The sequence below is a fragment of the Mustela putorius genome, unplaced genomic scaffold, assembly GCF_011764305.1.
Source record: "Mustela putorius furo isolate JIRA1106 unplaced genomic scaffold, ASM1176430v1.1 tig00000460_pilon_pilon_pilon, whole genome shotgun sequence".
Classification (NCBI taxonomy): Eukaryota; Metazoa; Chordata; class Mammalia; order Carnivora; family Mustelidae; genus Mustela; species Mustela putorius.
This window is the reverse complement of record NW_025421389.1, coordinates 4,103,420-4,118,766: the sequence shown is the minus strand read 5'-3', so window position 1 is coordinate 4,118,766 and position 15,347 is coordinate 4,103,420.

The window sequence follows — 15,347 nt, the reverse complement described above, 5'->3', positions numbered from 1 at the left end:
TGGGAGTTCTGAGGTATAATAAGTTTTCCTTGGTTTTTGAGACAATGTGCCAGCATGCCCCAGATGACATGGATCTCTTCATCCCCCTGAATTTCAAAGATGTGGGCCCCTAAATCTTCATAGAGTTTATCTTTCTTATCTTGGAGTGCATGCTGCTTACCAATGACAATTTTTGCTCATCTGGTCTGATTACTATGATCTCATGAATGTAATATACCACTTAAATGTTCAATGGAATGTTCAAATGATCCAGAACCATTTGAACTATATTATGGCAGAGACTAGAAGAGTTAACATGACTTTGGGCACCACTGTAAATGTATTTTGTTGTTCATCTCACATGGGTACTTCTGTTCCCTCTTTTGGATGGGAATGGAAAAGATGACATTGGCCAGATCAAGGGCAACATACAATGTCCAAGGTCCAAGGGGCTATGCAGATCTGTTGAAGCAGAAATACCACATTTGGCAAATCAGTTCTGTTGAAACTACCACTTTTTGTGTTTGCATTAATTTACGGTCATTTGCTAGGATCCAAAGATATAACCTTGAGTCAGCCAACTCCCTTTGGCTGAGGGAAACTCCTGGAGAGAGACTCAGCTGTGAGTTATCTGCAGCCAATACTCCTAGCAGCTGGAAGAATGAGTGCGTCTCTCCAGAAGGTGGAATCTGGGCAACACACCACAGCATACACTACAGACAGACTTTTTTTGATGATTCTTATACACAGCAAAGTTTGAGTAGTCTCTTCAGGGAGAACAATCTATATTCTTCAGCTGTTAATTTAAAATCTGTTTTCTTAGTATGATTGGAAAATGTCCGGTTTTTATTTATATTTCCTCTTTCAGTTTATTTTAGCCATCAGTTTCTGTCTTTGTGTTTTTTTTTTTAAAGTTTCTAAATTGTTATCTTAGAACTATTTTCTTTGTTTCAAATTTTAGTCATAGTTTTGTTCAGGAAAGTTGTCCAGGAGTTAAAGGAGAGCATAATTGAAATAGAAAAATTGGTATTTCCTATTTTTAAAATAGATATAATGATTCTTACCTTAACAACCACCCACTCATACCTATATACCTACTCCATAAATAATACACACACACACACCCCACATACCATATAAGCTTACATATCTCACATACCAAACACATACACATCACACATGCACATACACATACCTAGATAGGAATCCTCATGTGCCATCCCACTATACTTACATATCATTTTTTTTTTTTTTTTTTGCAAAACACATATAATCTAGATTTTAAAAAATGAGAATTTTTAAAAAGTACTGGAAGGCCTTTCACTGGTTGTGCTGTTATTATTAAATAATAAAATAGCTAGCTATTATTTATGCAATGTTGCAGATTTAGATCCTATCTGTTAGTTCTTATGAAAGGGATAACTTTGTCTAGCATAGTGGTTACTAACATGCACATTAGATCCAGATTTCTTGGGTTATGGGTGCTAGATATACCTTTTTTTATTTTTTCTTTTCCACTGAAACTTGTTTTTGGTAGGCAAGTAAGAGAAAAAAAAAGGAAAAAAAAAAGAGAAAGAAATAAGTAACATTATTTTGGAATTAACTTTGAGTCATCTCTAATTTATAAACATATATTTTTTATCCCCAGGGGTACAGGTCTGTAAATCACCAGGTTTACACACTTCACAGCACTCACCAAAGCACATACCCTCCCCAATGTCCATAATCCCACCCCCTTCTCCCAAACCCCCTCCCCCCAGCAACCCTCAGTTTGTTTTGTGAGATTAAGAGTCACTTATGGTTTGTCTCCCTCCCAATCCCATCTTGTTTCATTGATTCTTCTCCTACCCACTTAAGCCCCCATGTTGCATCACCACTTCCTCATATCAGGGAGATCATAAGATAGCTGTCTTTTTCCGCTTGACTTATTTCGCTAAGCATGATACGCTCTAGTTCCATCCATGATGTCGCAAATGGCAAGATTTCATTTCTTTTGATGGCTGCATAGTATTCCATTGTGTACACAGGCAGCAACCTCTTCGACCTCAGCTGCAGCAACATCTTCGTAGTTCATTCTTTTTTATTGCTGTGTTGTATTCTACTGTATGGATACATCACAGTTTATTCATAGGTTGAAAGACTTTTTGCAGTTTTGTGATTATGGATAAAAGTGCTATCAGCATTTGTGCATGGGATTTTGTGTGAATGCAAGTTTTTATTTACTTGAGGAAATACCTAGGGATGGAACAGCTAGTGATGTTTTAATGCACAGTTAGCTTTGAGAATCTGACTCTGAATCTCTGGTCTGTCACTTTCTAGTTGAATTACCTTTAATAGGTTATCCAATCTCTCAAAGCTTCCATTTTCTCAAAGAGACAAAAAAATATTCTCTATCCCACAGTAATAATATGCTGTTAAATGTGAGAATTATGTAAAGAATTATAAAATGTCTGGTATATAATATTCAACAAATATGTATGTTCATTATTTTTCTCAACTAATTCTGTTCTCAAAATTCCATCTTTTAAAAACAACACCTTCAGACACAATAAAACCTCCTGGGCCCAGGTAAACACAAGCAGCCATTTGCTCATGTCCTAATAAATGTTTCAAGCCCCACTTACATGAGTACATGTTGCCCAATATACTCCCAAATTTTCAAGTCTAAGAAAAGTCACTTGCAGCCAATATGAGTGAGTTTGTGTTTTACCTGAAGCGTTATATGTTCTCTGTTCTTGTTTTTCTAGATAATGAAGGATGCATTAATGGTACCAATTACAAAGTGTGAATTTGATTTATAGGTCTTTGCTACTTTTTCCGTTAGTTGCCAAGCAATAGGAAAATCCACACACAGCAATCTAAAGACAATTTGGACTGAAATGGTTCTTTGCAATTTAGGCATTTAATTAGGGTTTTAAAGCTTAATTAAAAAGTTAAATCATTTGTCTTTATTTCTGAAACAGTGCTATTGTAGATGGTTCAATTATGTAAAATAAGACATAATAAGATACGTATTTCCTTGTCTGAAGTTATAGCATCATTCACACATAACAGCAGAGCCCCATAAAATGTATTTGAGAAGATAGAACAAAATTGAAATATGGAGCCATTAAATAGGTATTGAAAGTAACTTCTGGTCTGTAGAGTTGTTTTTCTCCCCTTTGTTTCATGGTCCTTGCAACATATGAATTTTTCCTTCAAAGTGTAAATGATAAGTAAAAAGATTTTAAGTGTTTAGTTATAATTCCATCCAGAACGCACACAAAATAATGTAATGAAACTGCTCATCAATCTTCAATTATTTAGCACTGGGAAAGAACCCACTTGTTACTGGGTAACCAGAAAGATTCTTCAGGTACATAAATGTACTTTCTAATTTTTAAGAAACTCTAACTAGGCCTCCTGCTAACCTAGGCCCTGGGCCTTTCCATTTCTGCAGATTCTTGGTTCATCCCTCCCTTTTCACATGTTCTAAGGGTTTAATCTTTTTTTTTTTCTCTCAAAGCAAACTTGATTTTGTGGGGTGTCTTTTGCCTCACTGTCCTCCAGGGTAACCTGGAAAGGAGCCTTAGAACTATTGCTAATTTCTTTCTTTTCTTTTACTAAGTCGGAAGACTTTGGAATCAGTTTTAGATTCAAATGCCTGTTCTAATTGTCCTGCTGATTATTATAGTAAGTGCTTTGTTATCATCAAGTTGGAGGATGAATCCTATATTGGTCTCAAATGCCTAAAGACTAAAAACTTTAGTTTTCTTTCTTTTTTTTTTTTAAAGGTTTTATATATTTATTAGAGAATGTGAGAGAGAGAGAGAAAGAGCATGGGAGAGGAGAGGTAAGAGGGAGAAGTAGGCCCCCCTCTGAGCACGAAGCCTGATGTCGGACTTGATCCTGAGACTCTAGGATCATGACCTGAGCTGGAGGTCGTTGCTTAACCAACTGAGCCACCCAGGCACCCCTAAAAACTTTAGTTTTCAAGTAGAATTAATTTTATGGTCACCAAAGTACAAATTTTCTTACCACTCTGAGTTCTTTGAGAATACAATCTTTGTATCCTTTACTTTGTATATCTTTATCTCCAGTGTCCTGCACTCTGCCTAATAAATGTTTGCAGCTGAATGAAAGTTATAGGTATTCTTGGGAATATTTAATTTATAGTTAGAAAATTAATCTGTGGTTGTATTTAGGTTGGAATGAGAGGGGAAGTAACTGAAGTTGGAGGTTAGAGGACCCAGAATAAGAGTGGAGAAAATGTGGGGCACCTGGGTGGCTCAGGTGGTTAAGCAACTGCCTTCTGCTCAGATCATGATCCCAGGGTGCTTGGATTCAGCCCCCGCATGGGGCTCCCTGCTCAGTGGGCAGGCTGCTTCTCCCTCTCCCTCTGCTGTTCTGCCTGCTTGTGCTCTCTTGCTCTCTCTGTCAAATAAATAAATAAAATATTTAAAAGAAAATAGTGGAGAAAATGGGCATAAGTGATCTTATTAGAGGAATTTGACTTTGAATGGGTGAAGAAAATGTGATGTTGCAGTCATTGTTGCATTGTTGGTGGTAGCAGAACTTTTATTAGATAGAGGAGATTCATATATGTTTGAAGCCAGTGGAGAAATTGCTTAAATACACACACACACACACACACACACACACATATGTACACACATACATGAGTGAGACTGAAGATAGAAAAGTGAGGGGGGGGGTATGAAGTGATTCCTGAAGGAGTCTTGAAAATGAATAGGCAGTTCTTCTGTGAAAAGAAGAAAGTATCAGTTTAGAAAAAATATTGAGGGCTGTGAGTATGAGTGTGTATGTGTGTATGTGCGTAGACTGTGGGAGGAGGAGCTGTTGGAAGTTGAGGTAATTGGTGTCAAATGGCCTAGTTTAGTGGCTGCACATTAGAATCACTTGGGGAGTTTTAAAAAAATACCGATATGTAGATTCCGTGTTAGCCCAATTAAATCACAACCTCTCAGGGATGGAACTCAGACCCCAGTGTTTTTAAACACTCCCAAGGTGAGTTGAATATTCAACCACGGTTGAAAGCTGCTGGCCTATATTTCTTAGTAACATGGCAAGAATGCCTTCTGCTTTGAGTAAGGGAAGTAGTGTAAGAATAAGATCCAGCTTAGAATAGGGATTATTTAAGTGACTGAGAAAATTTAAAGTGAAGTCAATAAACTATACTGAAAATGTATTGAGGAGTCAGAAGACCCAAATTTCACCAAGTGGTTTGAAGCATAGATCTAATCAATGTGACATTGTAAGGCTCTTTTGAAATGCTTCACACCTAAGAAGGAGGGAAAATAAACATTAGGGTCATTCTGGTTAGGGAATTGTCATTGCTAATAACTCCCAAATTACCTGGCATTAGAATAACCTGAGAATCTTTAGAAAAATCCAAATTCCAGGACCCTACCCCCAGTAAGCTTCTATTAGTGGATTAGGAGATCTGGATTGGAACTGGCAATCTGCAGTTTTAAGCAGCACCCTGGTAAGTGGGGCATGCAGGGCAACTGGAGTTTAGGAACAACTGAAATAGAGAGTAGAGAGAATGTCAAGGAAGAGTAGGGGGAAACTGTGATTACAGTGCATTTATTGCTGAAATAATAGACCCTGAGAGTTTGTAGGGAGACAAGTAGATTCAGAAATGCATAGAAGAATAGCAAGCTGAGAAGGAGGTAAAGAGGTAAGTCACAGTAGGGCACTGCAATGGATTGAGTGCTTGTGTACCCACAAAATTCATATATTGAAATCCTAACCCCAGTTTGATGGTGTTGGGAGGTGAAGCGTTTGGGAGCCAATTAGGTCATGAGGATGGAGCCCTCATGAATGAGGTTAGGAACCTTATGTAAAAAAGGATCCCAAGAACTCCCTTGTTCTCTTCCTACCATCTGAGGGTATGATGAGAAGTCAGCAGTCTGCAGCCCGGGAGAGGACTCTCATCAGAACCTGACCATACTGGTATATTCTGATCTCAAACTTCCAGCCTCCGAAGGAAATTTCTGGAACAATTTTCTCTTGTTTCTAAGCCACTCAGTAATGTGGTACCGCAGCCCAACTGACTAAGACAGGAGCAGAAGCGTATTGCTGGCAGAAGGTGAAAGGAGGATTTCGCGGCAATGAGGTGTTCCCACAAGAACAACGTCTTGAGAAGGTGGTCAGAGAGAAATGTTCAAAGTGTTTGAGCTTGGGTTTTAGCTCAGATGTCCTTGTTTCAAACCTGTCCCTCTTACCTGAGATAGAAAAAGGAGCCCAAGAAAACTGAGGAGGGCACTGTGATAGTTTTCCAGAGATATTGTAACAAATACCATAGACTGGTTTACTTGAACATTTATTTCTCATAGTTCTGGGGGCTGGGAAGCCCAAGATCAAGGTGCCTCTCAGGAAGGTTAGTAGTGAGAGCTTTCCTCCTGGCGTGTAAATGGCCACCTTCTCACTTGTTGGGGCACTTGTTGGGGGAGGGGTAGATAGAGAAGAGAGTGAGGGTACTCTCTGTGTCTCTTCTTACAAGGACACTAATCCTGTCACATTAAGGATCATCCCTTATGGTCTCATTTAACCTTAATTACTTCCTTAGAGGTTCCATCTGCAGATAGAGCCACACTGGGAGTTAGGGCTTCAACATATGAATTTTAGGAGGACACAAACATTTAGTCTATAACATAAGGGGACACAGTTCAGCCTATAACAGACATATAGTGATGAAGCTCTCTGCTGAATGAAAAGAAAAACATAAATATGCTTTTTCATTGGGTGTTTAGATATCAAGGCAAATTTTCTAACAGTTTCATAACTCAAGCCTAGGTTAGAGATGAGGAGCATTTGTGAAATTAGCTCCTCAAGCAGTTCTATGATATTACTAGTTGGTTGAAACAACAACCATTCCCATTTCCTTCTTCTTTGCTAAATACTAAATAACATCCTACTTGTAAGATGAGTTTTCTGCTTATTTGAAGATCAATAATTTCCTGGTGATAAAACAGGAACAGAAAACAGATTTTTTTTTTTTTTTTTTTTTTTTTTTTTGGCTGAGCATGATAGAAGTCACAGGTTATAAAAAAGAAGATAAACCGAAGTAGCTAGTTTCAGAAAGTTAAATTCCCTGTCCCCACCCTGAGTCAATCCCAGACATTAGGGGTTTTGTTTAGTTTTATTTTGTTTGTTTTTGTTTTTGTTCTGTTATTTTTGTTGTTCTTAGTTTTTTTGTTCTTTCTTTTTTTTAGACGGTGGTGGGGGAGAGAGAGTGAGGGTGCACAGGGTGGGGGCAGAAGAAAAGGAGAAGAGAGAGAGAATCTGAAGCGTGCTCCATGCCCATTGCTGTGGAGAGCTGATGCAGGGCTCCACACAGTGCTTGATGCAGGGCTTGATCTCATAATCCTGAGATCATGACCTGCATGTAAATCAAGAGTCCAATGCCTAACTAACTGAGCCACCCAGGCATCTGAAGAGATTATTTTTAAAAGAAGGAGTTGTGATTCAAAGTGTGTGAGAGGCCAAATGTCAATACTTTTAGAAAAAGGAAACATAGTTCATTAGACACATGAGTATGAGCCAAAGGATGCAAAGTTTTAGGTAGCCAACTTCTTCATCCTCTATGATCATGGTGCCAGTGTCTTCACGAAGCTGTTTTAAATGGAAATGTTTTATTACTGTGCTTTAACTATTTCTGAGTTACCATACCAGTTTATCTTATTAACTCAAAGTTGAGTAGGCCTTGGGGAATGAAATACTTCTTGGGTTTAATTTGCCAGAAGGTGATTGGCAGTAAAGATTATGGGAGGAAAAAGTCTCAAAATGATGTTGCAGTTGGTAGGAGTGAGGGATTTTTAGGGAATCCAGGGGAGAACTTGGTAGGTGAGGACTGCAGGTGGAGTGAGGGGATTCCAAGAGACGCCATAATAAAATACCACCAACGAGGTGGCTTAAAACAAGAGAAACTTATTCTCTCACAATTCTGAAGGCCAAAGTCCGTCCAAAATATGGGCCGAACTTGTCTCTCCCTGAAGGCTCTAAAGAGGATCTGTCCTTATCTTTACTTAGCTTCTGGTGGTTGCCAGCAATCTTTGGCATTCCTTAGCTTGTAAATATCACTCTAATCATTGCCTCTGTCATCACATGGCAGAATCCAAATTTCTGAATCCAAATTTCTTCCTTCTTATAAGAACACCAGTCATTGATTAGAGCCTGTCCTAATTCAACATGACCTCATCCTACTTTGATTGCATCTGCAAATAACTCATTTCCAAATAAATTCACATTCACAAATTCTAGGTACATATGTATTTTGGGGGATACCATTTAGCCCATATAGTCAGTTTACTCACTATAAAAATAAAGCTTTAGAATAATCATCCCTCAGTTTCCTCATCTTTAAAGTGGGGAAGAAAATAGTTTCCTGAAGGTCATTGTGAGATGTTTTTTGTTCATTTTTTCCCCATTTTTATCTTCTTTGCAATACCCTCATTTCCTCTGGAGGAATTATTGCTTCCTCAGTGAGCTGAGTTTAGTGGCTTGGTAATCATGGGCCCACTCTTCCTTTGCTGATGGGCATATATGTGATCCAATGAATATCAATTGGATGGGTCCTTTGGAAGTCGAATTTTTTTATAATTAAAAAAAAAAATTTAAACATATAATGTGTTATTAGCTCCAAGGGTTCAGGTCTATGAATTGCCAGGTCTACACACTTCACAGCACTCACCATAGCACATACCCTCCCCAATGTCCATAACCCCACCACCCTCTCCCTAGCCCCCTCTCCCAGGCCATCCTCAGTTTGTAAGAGTGGGTTAGCATAAGAATGGCCATCTTCAAGGCCGGGAAGCCATTTTACTGAGCATCCCTAACCAGCCCACACTGCATAGGTGACTTGAGATAAGAGAAACTACCTAAAACCCACCATATACCATCAGGGTGGTTATGTGATGGCACCACAGGGACCAGATGTTAAATAAAACAAATAGTTAACTTGAGATCACAATCTCAAGTGATCACAAGAAACAGTTAACAGAGATCACAATCCTGCAAGACAGGAGTCTCCCTTGGTTTGCAAATGTCCTGGTGATTTACAACAAAAAGGCTGTCTTTTCAATGGCCCAATTTCCAGAGACAAATGACTCAGTTCCTCAAGGCCTAAGGTCACCCTCCCCACCATAAAACCGAAGGAGACTGAGGCACAAGGAAATGTAAATAAAGTTAAATTTCTTATAAATCTAAATCTCATTTAACCACCAGGGTGATGCTGGGATGGCAAAAAGTTAAACAAAGTTAAAGTTAAACTGTCAAACTGGGGTGCAAGATACGTATGTAGCTATGAAAAAGTGCCTTAAAAATGCTATATAAACCCTTGGCTTTGAGTGCTCGGGGTCCTTGTTGAAACCTGGTGTGCCAGGCAGATACTTGGACCCCAGCTTGCTGGAAATAAACCTCGTATGTGACTTGCATTATCGAGAGTGTTCTCTATCTAATTGAGGGATGGTCGACTCTGTACCCTAACAAGTTTATTTTGTGACATTAAGAGTCTCTTATGGTTTGTCTCCCCCCTGATCCCATCTTGTTTCATTTATTCTTTTTCTAACCCCCAACCCCCCACGTTGCATCTCCACTTCCTCATATCAGGGAAATCATATGATAGTGGTCTTTCTCCAATTGACTTATTTCGCTAAGCATAATACCCTCTAGTTCCATCCACATAGTCGCAAATGGCAATTTATTTCTTTTGATGGCTGCATAGTATTCCATTGTATATATATATATACCACCTCTTTATCCATTCCTCTGTTGATGGACATCTAGGTTCTTTCCACAGTTTGGCTATTGTGGACATTGCTGCTATAAACATTCGGGTGCATGTGCCCTGTCAGATCACTACATTTGTATCTTTAGGGTAAATACCCAGTAGTGAAATTTCTGGGTCATGGGGTAGCTCTATTTTCACTTTTTGAGGATCCTTCATGCTGTTTTCCAGAGTGGCTGCACCAGCTTGCATTCCCACCAACAGTGTAGGAGGGTTCCCCTTTCTCCGCATCCTCGCCAGCATCTGTCATTTCCTGACTTGTTAATTTTAGCCATTCTGACTGGCGTGAAGTGGTATCTCATTGTGGTTTTGATTTGTATTTCCCCGATGCTGAGTGATGTGGAGCACTTTTTCATGTGTCTGTTGGCCATCTGGATGTCTTCTTTGCAGCAATGTCTGTTCATGTCCTCTGCCCATTTCTTGATTGGATTATTCGTTCTTTGGGTGTTGAGTTTGCTAAGCTCTTTATAGATTTTGGGTACTAGCCCTTTATCTGATATGTTGTTTGCAAATATCTTCTCCCATTCTGTCAGTTTTCTTTTGGCTTTGCTAACTGTTTCCTTTGCTGTGTGTGCAAGAGCTTTTGATCTTGATGAAATCCCAATAGTTCATTTTTGCCCTTGCTTCCCTTGCCTTTGACGATGTTCCTAGGAAGAAGTTGCTGTGGCTGAGGTCAAAGAGGTTGCTGCCTGTGTTCTCCTCAAGGATTTTGATGGATTCCTTTTTAACATTGAGGTCCTTCATCCATTTTGAGTCATTTTTGTGTATGGTGTAAGGCAATGGTCCAGTTCCACTTTTCTGCATGTGGCTGTCCAATTTTCCCAACACCATTTATTGAAGAGGCTTTTTTTTTCTATTGGACATTCTTTTCTGCTTTGTGAATTTTTAAAAAGACTTTATTTATTTATTGAGAGTGAGCAAACAAGAGCGCACAATCAAGGAATGAGCAGGAGGAGTGGGAGGAGCAGACTCCCTTGGTGAGCAGGGAGCCAGAGGTGGGGCTTGACCCCAGCATTTTGGGATCATGCCTCAGCCAAAGGCAGACACTTAACCAACTGAGCCCCCCAGGTGTCCGTGGAAGTCTAATCTTGTCCACAAGTATAAAAAGACTAAAATGGATGGAATCTGTATTATCGTGGTTAAGAGCATTTTAGAGATAGGTCATCTATATTTGAATCTCGACTCTCTCACCAGCTGTGTGGCTTTGGGATATATTTAGCCTGACTATGCCTCAGTTTCCTCATGTATATAATGAGAATAATAGTACCTATTTCATCCAGTGCTAAGTACTGTGCCTGGTGTTATGTATACATCGGTGAATAAAACACACATTGTTTTTGCCTTTGTAGAGATTTTTAACTTTAAAGAGATACAAACACAGAGAAATCAATATTTATTACAAATTGTGATATGTGAATGTGTTATGTAAAATAATGACATTTAGTACATAGTTAACAACATGTCAATAAATATGCATATTTATTCATTTATTTTGGTAGCAGTGTTCTGACTACGAATTATTGCTATAGTTTCTGATTCCTAGCTCTCTAGAGATATCATTGCTTCTGTTTTTTTTTAAATTGTGTTATGTTAGTCATCATACAGTACATCATTAGTTTTTGATGTAGTGTTCCATGATTTGTTATTTAAATATAACACTCAGTGCTCCATTAAATCCATGCCCTCCTTAATACCCATCACCAGGCTCATTGACCCCCTCTTCCTCCACTTCGAAAACTCTTGATTTGTTTCCTGGAGTCCATAGACTCTCATGGTTTGCTGGGTCATAGGGTAGCTCTATTTTTAATATTTTGAAGAACCTCCACACTGTTTTCCAAAGTGGCTGTACCAATCTGCATTCCCACTAACAATGTAAGAGTGTTCCCTTCTCTCCACAACTTCTCTAACATTTGTTGTTTCTTGCCTTGTCAATTTTTGCCATTCTAATTGGTGTAAAGTAGTATCTCAGTGTAGTTTTGATTTGAATTTCCCTGATGGCTAATGATGATTAATACTTTTTCATGTGTCTGTTAGTCATTTGTATGTCTTCTTTGAAGAAGTGTCTGCTCATGTCTTCTGCCCATTTTTGACTTGATTATTTTTCGGGTGTTGAGTTTGAGAAGCTCTTTATACATCTTGGATATCAGCCCTTTGTCTGTAGTGTCATTTGTAAATATCTTTTCCCATTCTTTAAGTTACCTTGTTGTTTTGTTGACTGTTTCCTTATCTTGATGATGTCCTAAAAGTTCATTTTCACTTTTGTTTCCATTGCCTTTGAAGAGGTGTCTTGAAAACAGTTTCTGTGGCTGATGTTAAAGAGATTACTGTCTCTGTTCTTCTCTAGGATTTTGATGGGTCCGTGTCTCACATTGAGGTCTTTCATCCATTTCGAGTTTATCTTTTTGTATGGTGTAAGAGAATGGTCCAATTTCATTCTTCCAATTTTCCCAGCACCATCTATTGAAGAGACTGTCTTTTTTCCATTGGATATTTTTTCCTGCTTTGTCAAAAATTATTTGACCATAGAGTCAGGACCCCCTGGGGCTGGCGCCTGCTGCTGCCACTGCAGCCACCTCCACTGCTTCCACCACTGCCAGGGCTGAGAGGACCTGGCATGGACTCGAGTTGCTTCTGTTCATTGTTGAACAGAAATCGTTTTTGGCCCTTTCCGTTGAAGCTGAGAACTTCGGTATACTTCTCCTAAACTTCCTATTGCTTAATTTAGTCAGAGCTGTTTTCTATTGCTGACAACCTAAGACCTCTAACTGATATAGTACTACTTCATTGGGTTGCTGTAAGGATTAGTAAACCATCTATATTAAGCATATACATTCTTAATCCACATTAATTCTGGGAGGGGCGGCCTGGGTATATTGAAAACAGAAAGGATAGAGTCAGATGAGAGTGAGATGATAAACAGAAGTAAACAGAAAAACATTGCAAATGAATTTAGTGTAATGGAGACCCAGAGGACTGGCATGATGATACAGGAGGACTAGCTTTCATTTGTAGTGTTAAAAGTTTCAGAGTGGTTGACAGGTCAATCTGAAAAACTCACAGACTTGTGGACTTGAATGGATATATTAAAGGTATTGTTTTACTGCTGGCAGTATTGCCCCAAAAGATTTAACATAGTATATGTAGTCCCATTCAGAAGCAGACACTTTCTTCTTTTTTTGTATTACCCGGGGAATCATTCTATTAAAAAAAAAAAAACCTTTAAAGAAAATGGTCTTTGTTCTTGGAATAAAGGACTATGAAAGGAAAACTAATAAAGAATGGTAGCACTGTTTGACACCAATTCATGTAGACTCATTATTCTAAAGTGTGAAGGTATGCATTTTAAAGCCAGGAGGAAAAGTAATATTGTGCTGATAGATGCAATATCATAAATATGCACATGCATATTCATATGTTGCCAATTATTCTTTTGAAGCTGTGTAAATTATGCATTTTAAATGAAGAACTGAAAACAGGATACACAAGGAAAACTCTAAAACATTCTGAGATAAAAATTAAATGAAAGAGAAATATTGTGAAAGCTCTTTTTCCATCATTTCTTCTATTCCATTTCTAATCACTAAATCCTAACTATCTCAATATCCCAGTTATCTTTCCAGCATCAGGAAAACAGGAGTACTCCAGCCTTTCTTTGTTCCCAGTGCTAAGCTCAGACATGGCTTTTGAAGATAAATTCCTATCTTGAATTGAAGGGCTAACACAATGGTCAGCTGCAGCACTTTTTACCATTCCATCAGGTAATCAACATTCATTCATTTATTCCACAAGTCTTTATGAAGTCTGTGTTATTTTTGCCTGGTATTGTCCTTGATACTGAGTAAGCATGGTAAATAAATACAGTCTTGTACAGACAGAGCTTTCAAGCTTATCAGGAAGACAGACAGTAAAAAAAGAAATAGAGGAATATGTATTTTTAAGTTGTGGCATGTGCTAATGAATAGAAGGTGAGTATGGGGAGCAAGAAGGATGTGGAGCAAGGGGTGGAGCGGCGCTGGAGAAGATAGACCTATTTAGATGGAGTGTATTTGGCAATAAAACCTTCTCTGTAAAGTGAAGGATGCAGATTTGAGTAACACCGGTCTCAGGCCTCAGGAAGATCATTCTTAGACATTGAAAAGGCAATTAAGTTGTCTGTGGCTAGGATGCTGAGGCCTGTGTGTGTGCAGGCTGCTTTTGTGGCACCAGCATTGCTTTGGTTGGTGGTTCCTGCACATTTTTTTTTTTTTAAGATTTTGTTTATTTATTTATTTGACAGACAGAGATCACAAGTAGGCAGAGAGGCAGGCAGAGAGAGAGGAGGAAGCAGGCTCCCTGCTGAGCAGAGAGCCCGATGCGGGGCTCCATCCCAGGACCCCAGAATCATGACCTGAGCCGAAGGCAGAGGCTTTAACCCACTGAGCCACCCAGGCGCCCACATTTTTTTTTTTTAAACGATTCTCCACACCTCCTGTTTTAATGAAGGGACAATTCGAACTTAGTGGAATCAGGAGAATGTTGGGACTTAGTTTCCCTCCAATGACTATATTTCTTAGGGGAGACACACTGGTGGAAACCCTGTGGCAGAGGTCCTAGTTCTCTGGTTTTTTAATCTCCCTCATCAGTCGTTTCTAGTATCACTTGCCTTCTGACACCTTGTCTGTCCTGGGCTCAAGAGACAACAAACTGTCAGCCTTCCTGTGGGCTTTGCTTATGTGTTCCAGGTAGCACTTCCTATGCCCTGAACTCTCACATCTATTTAGCCTCTTCCCCTTAACAGTGTTGGCCTTATTTCTCCTCATTAAAAAATAAAATAAAATAAAAAGTTTAAAAAGGTAATTCTCATAAGACAGAAAGTGCTAAGTTATTTATTAATAAAAGTTAGGGCAGAGGACACAGAAAGTACTTCTGGAAACTGAGAGATAAAGGTATAATGATTAATTCTGGTATCTAGAGGTAAGCATCAGGAAATATTCTCCCAAATATTCCCCTACCTTCTGCATCTTGCCCTAAAAGATTCTAGTTGGTAGGTTTCTTATGCTTGATCCTAAGTCTCTGGTTAGATTTCATAGAATCCAGGAGATTTAAAAGTTGGTACATACTTTAAAAATGATTGTAATTTCTTAAATTGTGATACATTACCTCAGTAACTCTCCTATATCCTTCCTCCCCTTTCATGGCTCTGATTGGAATGAAAATTTATATAGTGAGAGATTAGATAAAGGAAAAAGGAGTCTATTTTCAAGGATGCAGCTGGGAGAGAGTAAGATGATATTGAGATCTCCTGGACTACACAAGACTGAACCTTATTAAAGTATCTACAGAAACCTTTAAGATTTACTAATGGGTGTGGAGATCCATTTTGTGACTGCTCAAGAGCATTGCTTATTAAACGTGACACCTACTAATCTTGGTTAGCTTGCCTGCATCTCTCCTTGCTCTCTGCTTTATGGGGATCAGTTTCAGATTCCAACTGGGAAACTCCTGAAACGCCTAAGACAACAAATATCAGGTACACCTGGGTGGCTCAGTTGGCTACATGTCTGCGTCCGGCTCAGGTAATGATCTCAAGGTCCTGGGA